Below are 16,000 nucleotides of genomic sequence, written 5' to 3'. Positions count from 1 at the left end.
TGGCTTGTACACAAAAGATAATTCTCTCTGCAACTTCCTTTCTTTTTCAAGATACAAAAGAGACAGTAATATTTTGCACTGCTCTTTTCCCTGCACTCATTATGCTTCCTGCTTGTTGTATGTCTCAGAACTATTTAACTGCTAAATAACTTTAAAGAGTAAACTTGAGAATGTCTCACTTTCTCTCTTATGCAAAGAAAAAAATGTAATCTTTACTTAAAATTTTATTTTAAAGAATTAACTTTAAAAAAAAAAAAAGCCTAGCGTTACTGACATACACTACAATTCAGCATTTCTGACCCAGTTTGTATTTTCTATATTTTGAGTGAGGAGAAATAATACACACATTAAATGAACACACACAAATTTCTTAACCATTGTAAGGGTGGAGCATTGCCATGATGAAAAAACAAATTCCTTATTAATGGCAAAGTCTTTGCTATTAGGTTACCACTGTTACATATTCCAGTGAAGGATATTGTAGCTTTGCCTATCAGAATTGTATGTGCCTTGTAACAATAACTTTCGTAGTATATTTTTTGTGTGAAACACGTCAATAAAATAAATCTCATGAGTTTTTTTCTATTGTAGCTAGCAACAGGACAAGTAATGGGATGAAGCTGGGACACAAAAAGTTCCATTTAAACTTAAGAAAAAGCTATTTTACTGTAAGGGTGAGGGAGCAGTGGCACAGGCTGCCCAGGGAGAGTGTGGAGTCTCCGTCTTTGGAGGACTTCAAGACCAACCTGGACACATTCCCGTGTGACCTGATCTAGGTGAACCTGCTTCTGCAGGGGGGTTGGACTAGATGATCTCTAAAGGTCCCTTCCAGCCCCTACCATTCTATGATTCTGTGAACTACTATAGAGAACCATGGGGCATCTAAGTAGATTGCAAGTGGGCAAACATAGGCCAAGATTGGTATTTAATGTCATGAAAGATGGTGTCATGAAAGGCTGCTGTGCCTTCCGATGTCTGTGGGGGCCTATGGAGCACTAGTGGTTTAAAGCCTAATGTTTTTAAAGATTACTGTGGTGATTAAATAAACTTTCAAAGATTTGTAACAGTGTAGTGTAAACAGACACTCTTCCCACCACACAGACACACACACTAAGCTCATGGCACAAGAAGTGTGTACTGGAAGGAGGTCGTCGCATTCTTTAAGTACAACATCTTAGCCAACAGCATGACTATTTTGAAATGTGAGCATTAATAGGATAGGATAATTTCACTTTGTACAATGTAATTACACAGTGTGTCTTTAACATATTTCTTTCTGTAGAATACGACTCTGAGTTCTGAGCAAATCCATGCTTGCCCAAGACTCCTGTCAGAGTCTTGATACATTTTGAGGTGCCAAACAGAGTCTGGATTTTAACCCTTTAGGAGAGGCAGATACAAAACAGTCTTATAAAAGATACAGCCAAGACTGTATGGTAAAGACATGATAAAGGATTATCCAGATTTGAAGCATCGGCTTCTACTCAAATTAACTATGCCTAATAGAAATAGATAACTGCTTATTTGCAGGCTAGCACCGTACAGACTTTGATAGTCAAAACATTTTTACACTAGCAAGCTCACAAAGGCTACTACGTTATACCTTCCAGTAGGTGCCTGGGTTCTGAGAGGCTCAATCTGCCCATGAGAATGCCTCTGGGCTATTCACAAGCACAAAGCACAAAGTAATGGCAACACTGCACCTGAAACACCAGGTGAACAATTAGCCATAGCCCTGCTCTGTAATTCATGCTACTCTTCCATGTCATCAGCTCAAATTTGGTAACTAGTAATAAATTAGTTTCTACAAAGAAAGTAGTATGTGCACTCACTAAGCAGATAAATCTTTAAGGGTAGATATAAAGCCATGAAAACTCTACAATTTGGCCACCATTTGGCAACAACTTCTCTTCAACATAAGCCCTAGGATAAGCCATTCAGGAAATACAGGAAATGTTTTTGCATCCTAGAAAGAGATGCCTTGATTTTGTTCCTCAGTAACTGCAGGCTTGAGAGACCATAGTTAACTTAAAGATTATGTTTTATTATTTTTTATTGGTAATTTCTGCCAGGAATTTTCCCTCTCACTATAATCAAACACATGAACACTTGGAACAGGAGTCATACAGAAAGGACTAATCCTACTATTCAAGGTGTGGACTGGTAAATGCAGAGGGAGAATAGAAAGAACAGAGCAAATATATTCAATAATTCTAATTTTGTATTCTCCCAGTTTCAAACCATTTGTAGCTATGCAATTCTTGAATCAGAAGAAATTATGGTTTTGGAAACAGGAATCAAGTAATGCCTGGCTTCTTGATAAACAGAAAAGTAGGGGAAAGATTAAACATAGTGATGTAGCACATCTTACATTTCAGAGATCAAAGGGTTTTATAGCTATCAATCACAACATTTTTTTTTTGTTTGCTTCTATTAATAACAGCTAACTAAAAGAAAATAAGTATTGTGGTTACTAAACAAAAGGAAACTGGCATTGTTTCTGCTGTACCAAATGTTCAAGTGAAATGAAGTATGGAACATGCTAATCAGGAAAAAAAAAAACCAACCAGTTCTCAGAAAGGGAAGGTACTTGCATCTATGCTTAGTTTAATGGCTAAACTGGTCTTTGTTTACTCCACAGACTTTGGACAAGGACAGTTGAAATCACTCTGCTTGGTTGCAGATTCTTCTAACATAGGTGGCAGAAGTAGCTCTCAAGGAAGCACAAAGACTGCTAATTTGCCCAAGGTCAAGTGACAGACTCAGATGCTTTTTTTCAGCAACGGCTTGTGATGAGATTATATAAAGCAATTGATTTCCCAGTACAGCTAAATATAGCGAGTTTGCTGTGCAGCAGAGCAGAAGTAAGGGTGCTTTTGTATTTTGATGTATGACTACTGCTCTAGTAAGACAACAGAATTTTAAAAAGGTTTAAGAAAGTATTTGTCTCTACTGGATAGGTAAAGATGACATCTACAAGAGCAGCAAAAGCAAGGTCCTTTAACACTTTGATCACATCATCTCTCATTTTAGCATTAATTTGCTGCTTCTTTGTCCAGTATTCCTTTACAAAAGTGCTGTCCATTCTCCAAATACAGACATTAGCAAGCTTTCCCATGCTAATTGCTTGCTTCTGAAATGTTAAACATAACAATGAAATTAGTGACATGATTGGGAAAGCCCCGTCAGGCTCCTTCCAGATTCTCATCCCACCAGACCCTGCACAAAGAGATGCAACACAGAATTTTATAGCCAGGAACATGTCAGCCAACTGGCCTGAAAAAGTACAAAGCATGGCACAACAAATAAAATACTGGACATATTTTTAAACATATTCTGCAGAAGTCATTAAACTTTATTTAACACTGTAGAGATTGAGGAAGGTAATTGAGTTGTGTGGCTAAAGACCTGTGTGTGGTTGCTCTGGATTTTATGTCCTTAAAGCATTGTTGTGTTCTCTTATGCATTGTATTAATTTTCACATCCTAGGGCAATGGATCAGAGTATCAAAGTAGCTCCTGGAGGGTACCTGGCATGAGACATCAGGGTGTAAAGATTAGAGATTGTTTAAGTCTTCCATTACAACTTTTGATGTTTCTTTAGCTCATTTCCTTTGTTCTTCTAAGACATTTCACAACACAACTACTGCAATTACATGGCAGACATCTCTAAAGGCATGCCAGAGCATAGGGCTTCATTCAAGGTGAAATTGCAATTTCAGCCAAATAGCTGAGGAAATAGGCCTGGCACTTGCTTATTTGGCAAAGTAAAATGAACACAGAACGGCCTGCACACAAGGAGAATTTGGATCAAAGTTTTATGTAGTGGATTATCTCATTACGGTGTCTCGCCAGTAGATGCCCCACTTAGCTCAGGCTTCTCTTCACAAGATTTCTTATGAGTGGAGCTGGTTTCTCAGCATCTGTTATGGTATTAGTCAGTATAATTTAAGTTAGATTATTTCTCTCTGATTAATGATGTATGAGCTCGGGAAATATTTCAAAGGATTTGCTGGCAAACCTGACATTGCTTAGCCTGAACTAAGAGACAGTGTCTTTGCCACACTATTTTTAGATAAATTTCCTGAGCTAAACAAACAGAAATACACAATCATTCCCATCCTCTATCAAAATAAACTGATGAAAGTATCTCTTAAGCAGCTTGTACAAACCAGTTGATCTACTGTTGGTTAAGGCAGAATAAAAATCTCCTTAATCCTCACAAATTCTTGAAGCTAAAAGTATACAGGAAAAAAAGGCACTCCCCTATACAATCACACAAGTTTGAAGATAGTTGGCTGTGTCTGTCCTCTAGCCTTCACACAACCGTTTGCACTGTGTGTGAATCCAGTATGGTCAAAACTTCAGGAAAGCAGTCTTACTCACTTGAATAGTGCTCCATGACAGCACAATACAGCTCCTTGGTTCCTTTCCAGTTTAGCACTGCTCTGGGGTTGCTTCATATTTTTGAAATCCAAGGATCATAATGCAGCTCTAAAACATCCCAGATCAAGATAAACCATAATGATTCACTCATACATCCTGTCAAAGTACACAGTGTTTTAGAGGTGTATATCCCTTCATACACTATAAACATTAGTACATCTAGTCACTGTAATCTTGAGTTAAACACAGGCTGACAGTGGATGTGCTTAATAAACTCAGGATACAGGAAATATCTCCAAGCTCACATTGTAGTATTTACTCACTGAAATGTTGAAACATGACTGGGTTATAAACAACATGCGCTGTATGAATGGGATACTGCTGTACATTCAGAGCTAGCATGACATCTTGTTGATGCTGCTTATGGCCATCCTGGTTCTGTTAAACTTCTTGCACTGTGTTACATACACCAGAAGAAGCTCACTTCTGCTGATTTCTCACTAGAAGCAGAAAGAATGCTTCTTTAGGAAATTCTTAAATGGTTCTTCCCACTACACGCACAACTGATGTCTGAACAAGGGCTCTCTACTCGTCTCTTTTCTCTGGATAGAGGTGCTTAAGTGATTCCCCCCCCCCCCTTTTTTTTTTCTCCCCTCTTTCTTTAAAACAAAACAAACAACAAAACAAAATCTAAACCATCTTTTGGCATCATGAGTGCCTTTACAAAACTGCAGAGGTGCCTTTACACATGCAGTTGTTCTTTCCAGACTGAAATACGAAAACCCTTCTATCTTTAGAAGAGTGTTATATTTTGCAATCTGAACCTTGGCTGAGTGCATATCTAGCTTTGCCTTTCTAATTGTGGGGTTTGCTTTCAAAGAAATGAGCCCGAGACTCAGAGCATTTCGTCATGCTTGCAGTAAACTTCAGAGTCCTTGACAAAAAGGTTTGCAGTACACATTATAACTGTTAGTATCTGCTTGCTTTGTGACACTTTCAAAGCTGGTCTCAACCTTGCCAGTTGTTTTGAGTTAAAATGATGAGCACCCAGATAAACACAGGTTACACATCTCCTGGGTCTCAACCTAAGCACAGTACTGCATTCCCTTATCTACTTCTATCTATTTAAGACATGGACATTCAAGGCAGGGCTGATGGTTACATATTTGACATCACTGATGTAGCCATCACATACTTACAGGCTTCATTTTAAACTGCAAATCAACTGACGAAGAAACAGTAATAGTTACAAGAACAAAGGCTTTTGTAGACAAGCTGTGAAAAGTGTGGGCTTCTGAGGGCTGCACACGTGCCATAGAACATGCAAAAACTGTTCCTTAAAGACCAAAATTTGCTTCTGGTGTTGTGCAGCTCAACCCATATGCCTCCCACAACAAATGACTCAGCTCTTACTGCAGTTTCCATAACTGATAATCTCAATAAATTTAGCTAAGAATTTTAATATCACCTCTTTTCCTGGGGTAACCAACAGATCTTTGTGTGCAGTAGCTGGGAAAGAAAATATATTTGGAATGCCTGCTATGACTCCTGGCTAGTAGAATTAGCCCTGGAATAGTTTCCTATTAGTCACCTGGCCTGCTATATCTATAACCCCTAATGAAACATTAACACTTCTAGACATCATCTTTAGGATTGTTACAGTCTTGATACATAGTTCAGTGGAATCTAAAAATGCCAAACAACTTCAGACCATGCCCATGTAAACTTGGAGTTCACTTACAGACCTTGCATGCTCTAGTCTGGAGGTGTTACATCACATCTTGATCCTTTCCTGCACTCTGAATAAATGGAAATTTTTGAGTTGTTTTAGCTCAAACTTCTGAGCAATGTATGAATAAAAATGGCAAACAATGCCCTATGTGAAACAAGCCAGATATGACAAAACCCCAATTATTTAACTGGAGAAACATCACAAAATGTCTGCTTTAAGACTAATTGTAAGAAGTTGTTCGCTGTTTAAACATGAAAATCTAGTAAACAGTAACAAGTAGAAAAAGGGGAAAAAAAAATCCAAAAATTGTTACTAAGAGACCTACATAATTCTTAAAAACCTGAGGGAAACAAAGAAACAAAGTCACATTGAGCAGTACAGCACTGTATTCTAGAGACTTCATTTTTCCTGAAGAGTAAGTTGCTAGCTGCTCTTTATTTTCCACTCTCCCTGTTCAGACAAGGACTCACTGAGAGCAGTACTTCACAAAATGTGGACCCTTTTCCAAAGGTCCTTTAGCCTTAGAAAAAAAACCTGTAAAGTATCTGTTTCATCTTTCAATCCAAAGAACTGAATTCAAAGTACCAAAGTGTTTGGGGATGACACTTTGAATTGTCAGATAGAAAAGTGAGGTTGGTAGGCAAGGGCTTTTACCTGTTCCTCATTCCTACTGCTCATAAAGCAAGCTTGGATGCCTTAACTTGAAACTAATGCCCAAAATAGTGAGCAGATAATAGCAACAGCACTACCACAGTGATGGACAGGACTCTCCCAGAGCCTCCCTTGCAAAAGAAGACATGTTACGTATCTGATGTGTGAAGAACGAGGGGAGGGCAGCAAAGGTTTTGAATTGTGTCAAATTATTCAGCTTCCTGCCACCCACTCATTTTGACAACATCCTTGAATTTGCCCCAGGAAATACTCACCCACACAAGTGTTACCAGGATCACTAGCAAATACTGGATTATGAAGACTGGATTATAAATTTTGAGACAATCTATTCTTTCTTTATTTCTGATACATGACTGAATTCTCCCTAGTTAGCACTCCCAGATTCTCCATATCCCATGAGAAGATTCCAGTACAATAAGCTGATAAGGAACTTTGGCAGAAAATCTGTCTGGAAATCAAACATACTACAAGCCAATTAACAACTGTATTTAATCCCAAAGAGATATCCAGTAGGGGAAACAATTTCTTTGGGGAAGTTAAAGGGGTAGTTTTCAACAGAAGAACAGAGTATTTCTTCTGACATTTCTAATGAGAGGTATGGTTCATACCTCTGAGGAAAATCAGAAGGGATGACGACCTAAACAGTTCCTATGATAAAGAAAACCTCAGATATGTGCCCCCTCTTTTTTCTTTAACCTGTGTCATTTATAACACCAAACAGGAAATATACCTTGTAAATAGAGAACTTGCTACTGAGTTTGCTCTCGGGCTCTGTTAATCAATGCTTAGAGGAGCTTTCATCATGCTCTCGTAGTTTAAAATCAACAAATATATTTCAGAAGCCAACTGCATCATTCTGACATTGTTCCCTCAATAAAGAATACAAACACATGTACAAACTGACCAGTCATTCCCATAATTTCAAGGGCAGTCCTTCAGTGTCCTATAATGAAAACGCGCAACAGTCACTTATCAATTTGGATTTCATGAACAATAAAATCCTATGCAATAGTGGTTAAAGCTAGGCAAACTCTGAAAGGTTACATCAAAGAATAAAATTCTACTAAATTTTTCAGTCTCCTTATCTGAATTTATTACCCAAAGGCTCTTTACCTTCAAATAATCATCTGAACAAGGTTGAGGGTTAGTTTTTGAGATTGTTTAGCAATCAGCCATCAGGACAGAATAGCTGGCCTGCCGAGAAAGCTAAAAGAGGAATGGATTTATATAATGCATTATGACTGCAGTCATTTGGTTATATTTTACTAACAGATTAACGATATAAAGCACATACGGGACTTGCTAATTAAAACAAATCCATAGTTAATATGCTTCAACAGATGATTACCTGCCCTAAGGCATGTGAAGAACAGCAGAACAAACAGATGTCAGGCAGCTCTCAGATTCATAAAGCAATAAAACTCCTTTGGCCATACTTACAGAATCAGTTAGTGCCAACTTCTGTCCCTTTTTTTCTTGTTAAAAGTGAAAAAGCAGTAACATTTCTTTGTAGTGTTTCTTTGGGTGCTGACAGGAAGACATTCCCAGAGGGACCAGGGCCTCTAGGACTTTGGATGCCACTCTCTCTTGCCTTGGTCCCCTGTACCCACAGAACCACATTCCCTCTGCTACAGGGCAAGGCAGGTACATCCCACATGCTGCTGCTCGTCCAAGTGTCCAGACATTGAGAGGGGCTTAAATGAGGCCTAATGCTCGGAAAGCATCAAGCCTCCTTTGTCCTACAGCCTCCTGATTGCCTGTTCCACCTGCCTGTGTAGAGTGCAAACAGGCATCAGTGAAAAAGCCAGAGCAGTGCTTAAAGCTATTCCCTGACTGAGCCCTGTGCTGGAGGGTGGGGGCTGTTACTTTCATCACCTCTTTTACTGCTGGTGTCTCTATTCCTTGATTGCTACTAATTTTTTTTCTGCACCAAGCCATGCACTGATAGGATTCACTCCCATATCAGCCAGAAGAAAGCTGCTTTTTATTTTCCCACTGGCAGGGGATTTTCCAGCATATGTTTGTTATTTAGGAGCAGGAGACATTCCAGCCTGATCCAGCTACTGTGGTTAGTAATGTTAATGATTTGTGGATGTTTTCAAGTACAGTGAGCAAAAACACTTCTGATAAATGCAAGCCAAAGTTCCTATCTGCTTTATTGAGGTGCAGAGAAGGGAAAGGGAACTGCTACAGAAACAAATGAGGGAAAGAAGAAAAGGCTCTTTAACATCATTCCCTCTGGTTTATCCACATCTTTATAATTAAAGATTGTGCAGTAGTTTGAAGATAGTAGAACAGAAGACAAGAATCAGACTTAGAGGCTTTTGGCATACTCCAGGTATGAGCAACAGTCTGGAAATAATATGATATAGATTTTTCTTTTTTTTTGCAGGTATTTTCAATTCTGTTTCCAATTCAGAGACTCCTTCAGTAACACTTAACATTAATAGAACTACCAGAGATCAAAATGAACATAAGGCAGAGAAATAGAGGCATAAAATGGACAACGTGCATTGAGAGTGATGTTGTCAGTAGAAACTGGAAACTCCTAGCAGAGAAGTGAACACTCCACAATAGAAGCCACTCCTGAAGTGCTGACAAGCTCTTTCAAATGACTAAGTACGTTAACAGACCAGGTAAATGCAACACAGTAATCCCCCAATGTAACTTTGCCTTGCAGCAACGTTGCAGTTGCCAAGAGTCTACAGGTTCGTGGGGGCAGTAAAATGCTGGGCAAGTGGAAATGACACAAAAATTCTTATATGAGAAATTATTCATGAAATATTAAATTCAATGTTTAGAAATATGTGGTAATATAGTGTAGACTTTGGCTTGTTGGTCTTAAATGTTTAAGTAAAATAAACAATTTTCTCTTAAAACAGGATTTGCTTTGTACAAGTTGTTTTCAGGATACTTTTCTTGTAAGAGCTTTCTACAGGAATACTGTATGCTGCTTGGGAAAGGTTTAACTGGTTTATTTTGAATTGAGATTATTACATAACCTGGGGCCAGGGCAAAGCAAGGCCTTACTGTTATTTTTTACCAATGTTTTATAGCATGTGATACTCTCCCCTTAACTAGCTTGGAGCTGCTGCCCAAGAAAAAATATTCTTTCTGCTGAAAATAACAAAAACCAAGAGAGAAGCCGAGACTACTTGAGCAAATGTCTAATCAAAATGTTTCTGACAATGTTGGGTACTTCAGTACATGGTATCCACTGCCAGGCTGAGTGTGGATCTGGCGGAATCAGCAAAGGTCTAGAACAGCTGCAGGCCCTGGCTTTGGGAACGAAAGCTTCACATTTGCAAGGCTAAGTTCAGTATCTCATCTTCTTTCATTTAAGTTTCAACTGAGCAAAGGTAGGATTTCCTTTCCTAAGGTGTGCTCCTCCATTCTGTTTTGTTACTATTTTACAAAGCAAATTGAAATTGTTTAGGATGGAAAGTATTTTCCCCAGGTGGTATTATAGTGGAACAGGCAGTTACCTCTCTCTTGGTTTTGTTTGTTTGTTTGTTTTTTGCCATAGCATTGTCTTCCTGTTTGTAGAAAATGTATTCCTGTTAATTATAGAAGACAGAAATATTTTTGTTCTTTCTAAGAAGAAGCCGGAAGAGGAGGCTTTTTCCTCCTTCTTCTTCCTGTTTCTTCCTTCTTCTGTCCTTCTTTCTCTGGCTGGTGGTGGTGCAAGGAGTAGGAACAGTGAGGGAGACAACTACGCAGACTCCAAGGTCAGTGAGGGAAGAGAGGAGGAGGTGTGCTGGAGCAGAGACTCCCCTGCATTCTATGGAGAGAACTGGTGAAGCTGAGATTTGTTTGGATTTTGTTAAAGACCCCACGTAAGGGGCAGTGACTATGGCTAGAGGAGGCTGTGTCCTGTGTGAGGAACCCCATGTTCACAGAAGCTGTGACTGTGGTGAAGAACCGACACCAAAGAAATTCATTAAAATTACACCGAGAAGAGTCTATGTCCCATAGGAGTGACCCTGTATCTGCAAAAGCTGCAACTATGGGGAACAACCCACACCAGAGAAGTTTGTTAAGTACTGTGTCGTGGGGAAGGGATCCCATATTGGAGCAGGGGAAGAATGCCAGGAGTCGTCCTCATCTGAGAAAACAGAAGCGGCAGAGCCCACCTGTGAGAGACTGACCACATCCCCCACTCCCTGCCCCACTGAGCTGCTGAGGGAGGAGGAGGTAGAGATATCGGGAGCAGTGAGCTGGGCCCGGGAAGAAAGGAGGGATGGGGGAGGGAGATCTTAAAGTGATGGCTGTAATTTTCTCATCATCCTGCTCTCTTTTTGCTTTTTGTTCTGTTCTGTTTCTAATAGGGAGTAGAATAAACTTTCCTACTTTCCTCTCTAAGTCGAGTACTAGAGTCTGTTTTGCCCAGAACCGTAATTGGCAGCGAGCCCTCCCTGTCCTTGTCTCAATCCACAACAACCTTGCTTATCTTTTTTCTTCCCATTTATTTGGGGCCTCTGCCATCCTAAAGAGGGTTGGGGGTGAATAGGGGCACCAAGCAAGAGACTGCCATGGTACTTCATTGCTGGCTGGGTAAAACCATGACAGATACTGTAGTGGTTTTGCCTGGGCCAGGTTTTTGGTAGTGGGGGGAGCTACAGGGGTGGCTTTAAACAAAGATCTGCAGAAGCTTCCCCAGTAGCTGATGGGGCCAGTCAATTCTCAGATGCACCCCACAGCTGACCCAGGCCTGGCCAATTAGTGACATCTATGTGAATAACGTATTTGAGAAGGGGAAGAAGTTGCTGTGCAGTTGATGGAGCAGCAGTAACAGGGAGTGAGAATGTGAAAACATCTCTGCAGACACCAAGGTCAGTGGAGGAGGGTGTTTAGGCCCTGGAAGAAGGACTCCTCTGTGACCTGTGGTGCAGCCCATGGTAAGGCAGCTTGCCCCTGCAGTCCGTGGAGGCCACTGGGGGAGCAGAGAGCCACTCACAGCTGGTGGAGGACTCTACGCCAGAGCAGGTGGATGTCTGAAGGAGGCTGTGACTCTGTGGGAAGCCCATGCTGGAGCAAGTTCCTGGCAGGACCTGGGAGTCTGTGAGAAAAGAGTAGCCCATGCCAGAGCAGGTTTGCTGTCAGGACTTGTGACCCTGTGAGCGACTCAGGCTGGATCAGTTGGTACCTGAAGGACTGTTCTCCCGGTGGATGACCCACGTTGGGGCAGGATGTGAGGAGCTGCCCCATGGGAGGCCCCATGCCGGAGCAGTTCATGAGGAACTGTCTCCCATGGGAGGGACCCCACACTGTAGCAGTGGGAAGTGTGAGGAGGCCTCCCCCTGAGAAGCAGCAGCCGCAAAGTCCATCTGTAATGAACTGACCACAACCCCCATCTCCCTGCAGCATTTAATTAGAAAATATGGCATCATCTGACACAGGACAGGCTCTTGCATTAGACAAGAATGAACATACAAACTGGGGACTGCCAGCTGTGCCAATGAAGAGCTACCCAGTCAGATTTATTGGTTGGCTACCATGTGATCTCCCATGTTGCAGCAGCTCTTAACCTTGCAGGCTCTTTTTGAACAATTTATTGGAGAATATTTAATCTGCTAAGGCCAGAAATGACGAAAGTGTAATGAGAAAAGGCATCAGTGGCTTTTTAAGTGTTAGGTTAATTTTGTCTTTTTGTGATAAGCTATGGCACTCAGAGAGCAATGTTTCTGACTGCTGCAGTGCTGTAATGTCAAGAGAAACACGGTCCAAAGATAAGCAAGCACCATAGTTAATACGTGATAGACCAGGGAATGCAAGAGACGATGCAATTGCCTCCAGCTGTAGTGCTGTGTTTTGCGAGTGAAAATACAAGTCAACATTTACCCATGGATACCACCGCAGAAAAATTAATCATGTCCAATAATGAGAGTGAGCAAAAAACCTGTCCAAGTATTTAATAAATAAATGTTGCTTGCTCTCTGGGCATCTCCAGACAGAAAAATAATTACAGCTTAAGAAAACACTGACATCTTAACAATGTGTGCACACCAAACCTTAGATTTCCAGAGTATGAGCCATAGACAAGAAAATGTTTCCAATCTGAGATACCTTTTGATCATTTTAGTTGGAGCTCAGATGTTCCCCTCCAGTCCCTAGTTGTACTCTGCCAATAACTGTCCTCCTAAGATTGCTCCTATATTTTATGTTAAACTGAAAAGAAAGACTGCAGGGACTAGAGAATAACTAGCCAGACCCTGCACAATGCCTTCATCAGGATTAGTGCACTTGTCATGTAGGCATCATGGGTATCTTTTTCCCTGGCCACAGGCTCAAGCAGCAATGAAAGAAGAAAGGTGGCCCACACAGAAGTGTGAGATATATATCTATAGATAGATAGATAGATAGATATGTGTGTGTGTACTTATAAAACCTGAGAGGCAGGGTTATGTGGGAAAGGAAAGCTTTGTGAAAAGGCATGTATGCTCACTTCATGGGCAAGATACTTTAGACCATTACATACTTACCCACAAACACAACTGTAATTGAACAGAAGTCAAGGCTTTGGTTTACTCTACAGGCTGACAAATCTCTCAATGACTCACTACGTCTTCAGTGGAAAAAAAAGATGCTTACTTTTCAACCTCCTAACACAGTTTTTTAGAAAATCATATTGTTTCTGAACACTCTGCATATGAAAATTGATATTTATTAATTGGACTTGCACAAAATATCTGAAAATAGCAGGACATAACCTGCATTTTCCTTTGCAAGAACCTTACACACCGTGTTTAGGACTTGTGAGAAAGAGATGTGCACTTCTTCACCTTTAGTGCATTGCATATTTCAGTGAGATTTAGGAAGGTGATTTGCTTTTTCACACAGTTCATTTCAACACTGCTTATATTGACACAGGGGCTGAAGCCAGCAACACTGGATTTTATTTCTCATCTGAAGTCTATGGCTGGGGGCAGGAGAGGGGGGTCATTTTTAAACAAAGGCTCAATGACCATTGACTTAATCGGTCTCCAGCTGAGGATTATGATTAACGCCAGCTAGGAACTATGAACACTTCCAGTCTTCTGTTGGCACTCAGCTAAGTTCTGTCATTTTAATCACAAGCCAGTTGTTTGAGCCTTAGACAGGACACCACACTTAGCAATTTGTAAAATCAATTTTGGACAGCTAGAATGAAACTGAGAACCTTCAATATAATAAAACCACACAGACTTCATGCCAGAGGTGTCCAGCATGTGAACAGATAAAAACAAATGTGTGCAAGCATTGGCGCACTGCTATGAGTTCTTAGACTCTGATCACGATTATTTCCCTTGAGAATACAATTGTACTCTAGCATAAAATTTGTATTAGTTGCTTGATATATATTGAAATCCCCACAATCACCTCTGAAAAAAAACCCATTAACAAAGGCAATGTCTATCTGGTTGATGGATATGTGGAGTAGTCTGAAACAAAACCTTTAAAACAGAGAACACATGTCTTCATCCCAGAAAAACAATCACAAAATTGTTCTTACATTCCCTGGTTGTCATTATGTCCAAAACAGTCCCATTGGCAGAAAGACCCATCAACCATTATGACGAAAATGAACATTAGCCTTTTCCTGCTAATAACAAACAGAGTGAATTGGTGGAGACAGCACGTATTGTTGCAGTTTTTTCCATAACTGTCGTCCAAAGCCAGCCAGAAGTCTGAAGAACAGAAAGGAAATAGTGCCTTGTTTGCTTGTACAGATATAGGTTCAGGAATGGAACCACCTTTTTTTTTTTTTTTACAATGAGATTAGCACAGCTTTATTTACAGGCTCGTTACTTGCTCCCCTCTTGTCAGGTAGGTGTATGAAATGACAATTTCAGACTCTCCCCTAGGAAAAAAGGGATCTTGTTAATTAAAAAATTATAACTTGGACCTTCTGTGTGTCCCTGGCACTCAAACAGAACAGGACTAAAGTCCAGTAACATCCCCTTACTTACAGACGACAGGCCAACACAGTGACTGACAATTAATTTACAATAGTCCCTAAGGTCCAATTTGTACCCCTATGCTGTCTGATGACTGTCTGGAGAAAATGAATACCAAATTCTCTTCAAGTTCTCACACTGCTAGAACATGATGACCCAACATTTAAATTTTCTTTTTTAATAGATGATGGCTCTGGAAATGCACTGAATAACCCTCCTTCAGTTTGTGACAATATATGTATAGCATTGGCCTGTCTACATGATGAATGAAAGCCACATTAGGATATGGATGCCTCAGGCCTTGCTCTGGCTCCACAGATATAGTGGTTCTGACAAAGCTATCAGTTTCAGAGTACAAGAGTGTATATTGCAGTGCACAACTTGGCTGTAGCACACTGAAAGTGTTTAATAGCTTTAGACTTTGAGAGAGATTTCCTTTAAAAAAAAAGTTCCATGGTCTTGAGCTCCAACTAGCTCTTATTCATACCAGAAGCCAGCATATCCTTTCATATTTTGTCCTTGTGCATACAATTGTCTTTCAAATGTGATCTTGTAACTCATCAAGACTTTTTTCTATTATCATCTATATTAAACACTGTAACCGAGTCATGAAAAAAATCTCATATAAATGTAATTGGTTTTTGCACTTCTGACTTCATGACTCCTTCCTGGAGGGCATCCTTTATATGTATGTTTAAATATACATGTATGTATATACACATGAAAAGATATATTTAATATGCACTTATAAAACAGCTGAATTGACTGGTCTGGGTGCTAATAAACCATTGCTGCCAATGGTGCTTTTGTGAAGTAAAAATAAAACCACGCAGTTCCTATGAAAAAAACCCCAACCAAACAAAATACAGCCCAATAGCAGGGTGAATTAACAGACTTCTGGGCAATAGTTTATATTACTGTACACAGGTCTAAGACACATACTGCTGTCCCTTGTTCCCACAAATCTGTAGGGAAAGTGAACAAAAAGTCTCCAGATCCCGCACATTTAAGTGTGCATTCAGATGGATTTAGAAGAGAGTCCCAACAGAAACCACAGCAATAACAATAAAGGCCGCTACTTTTGTGAATAATGCATCATTCTATCACCTTAGGGGCAAAGGAGAGATGCTATACTGCTTATGATCCTTACAGTTAGGTTGATGCTGTGTATAGGAAGGAATTATTTGTTATACCAAATAACTGCTCGAGCTGCTGACTTGCTTGCACTTTCCAGCTACAATATTTTCATTTCTCCTTGTAAGTAAAAAAATTAT

This window comes from Colius striatus, chromosome 3 (assembly GCF_028858725.1).
Source record: "Colius striatus isolate bColStr4 chromosome 3, bColStr4.1.hap1, whole genome shotgun sequence".
Classification (NCBI taxonomy): domain Eukaryota; kingdom Metazoa; phylum Chordata; class Aves; order Coliiformes; family Coliidae; genus Colius; species Colius striatus.
The sequence above is the reverse complement of the archived record's forward strand: the minus strand, read 5'-3'. Positions refer to the sequence as shown.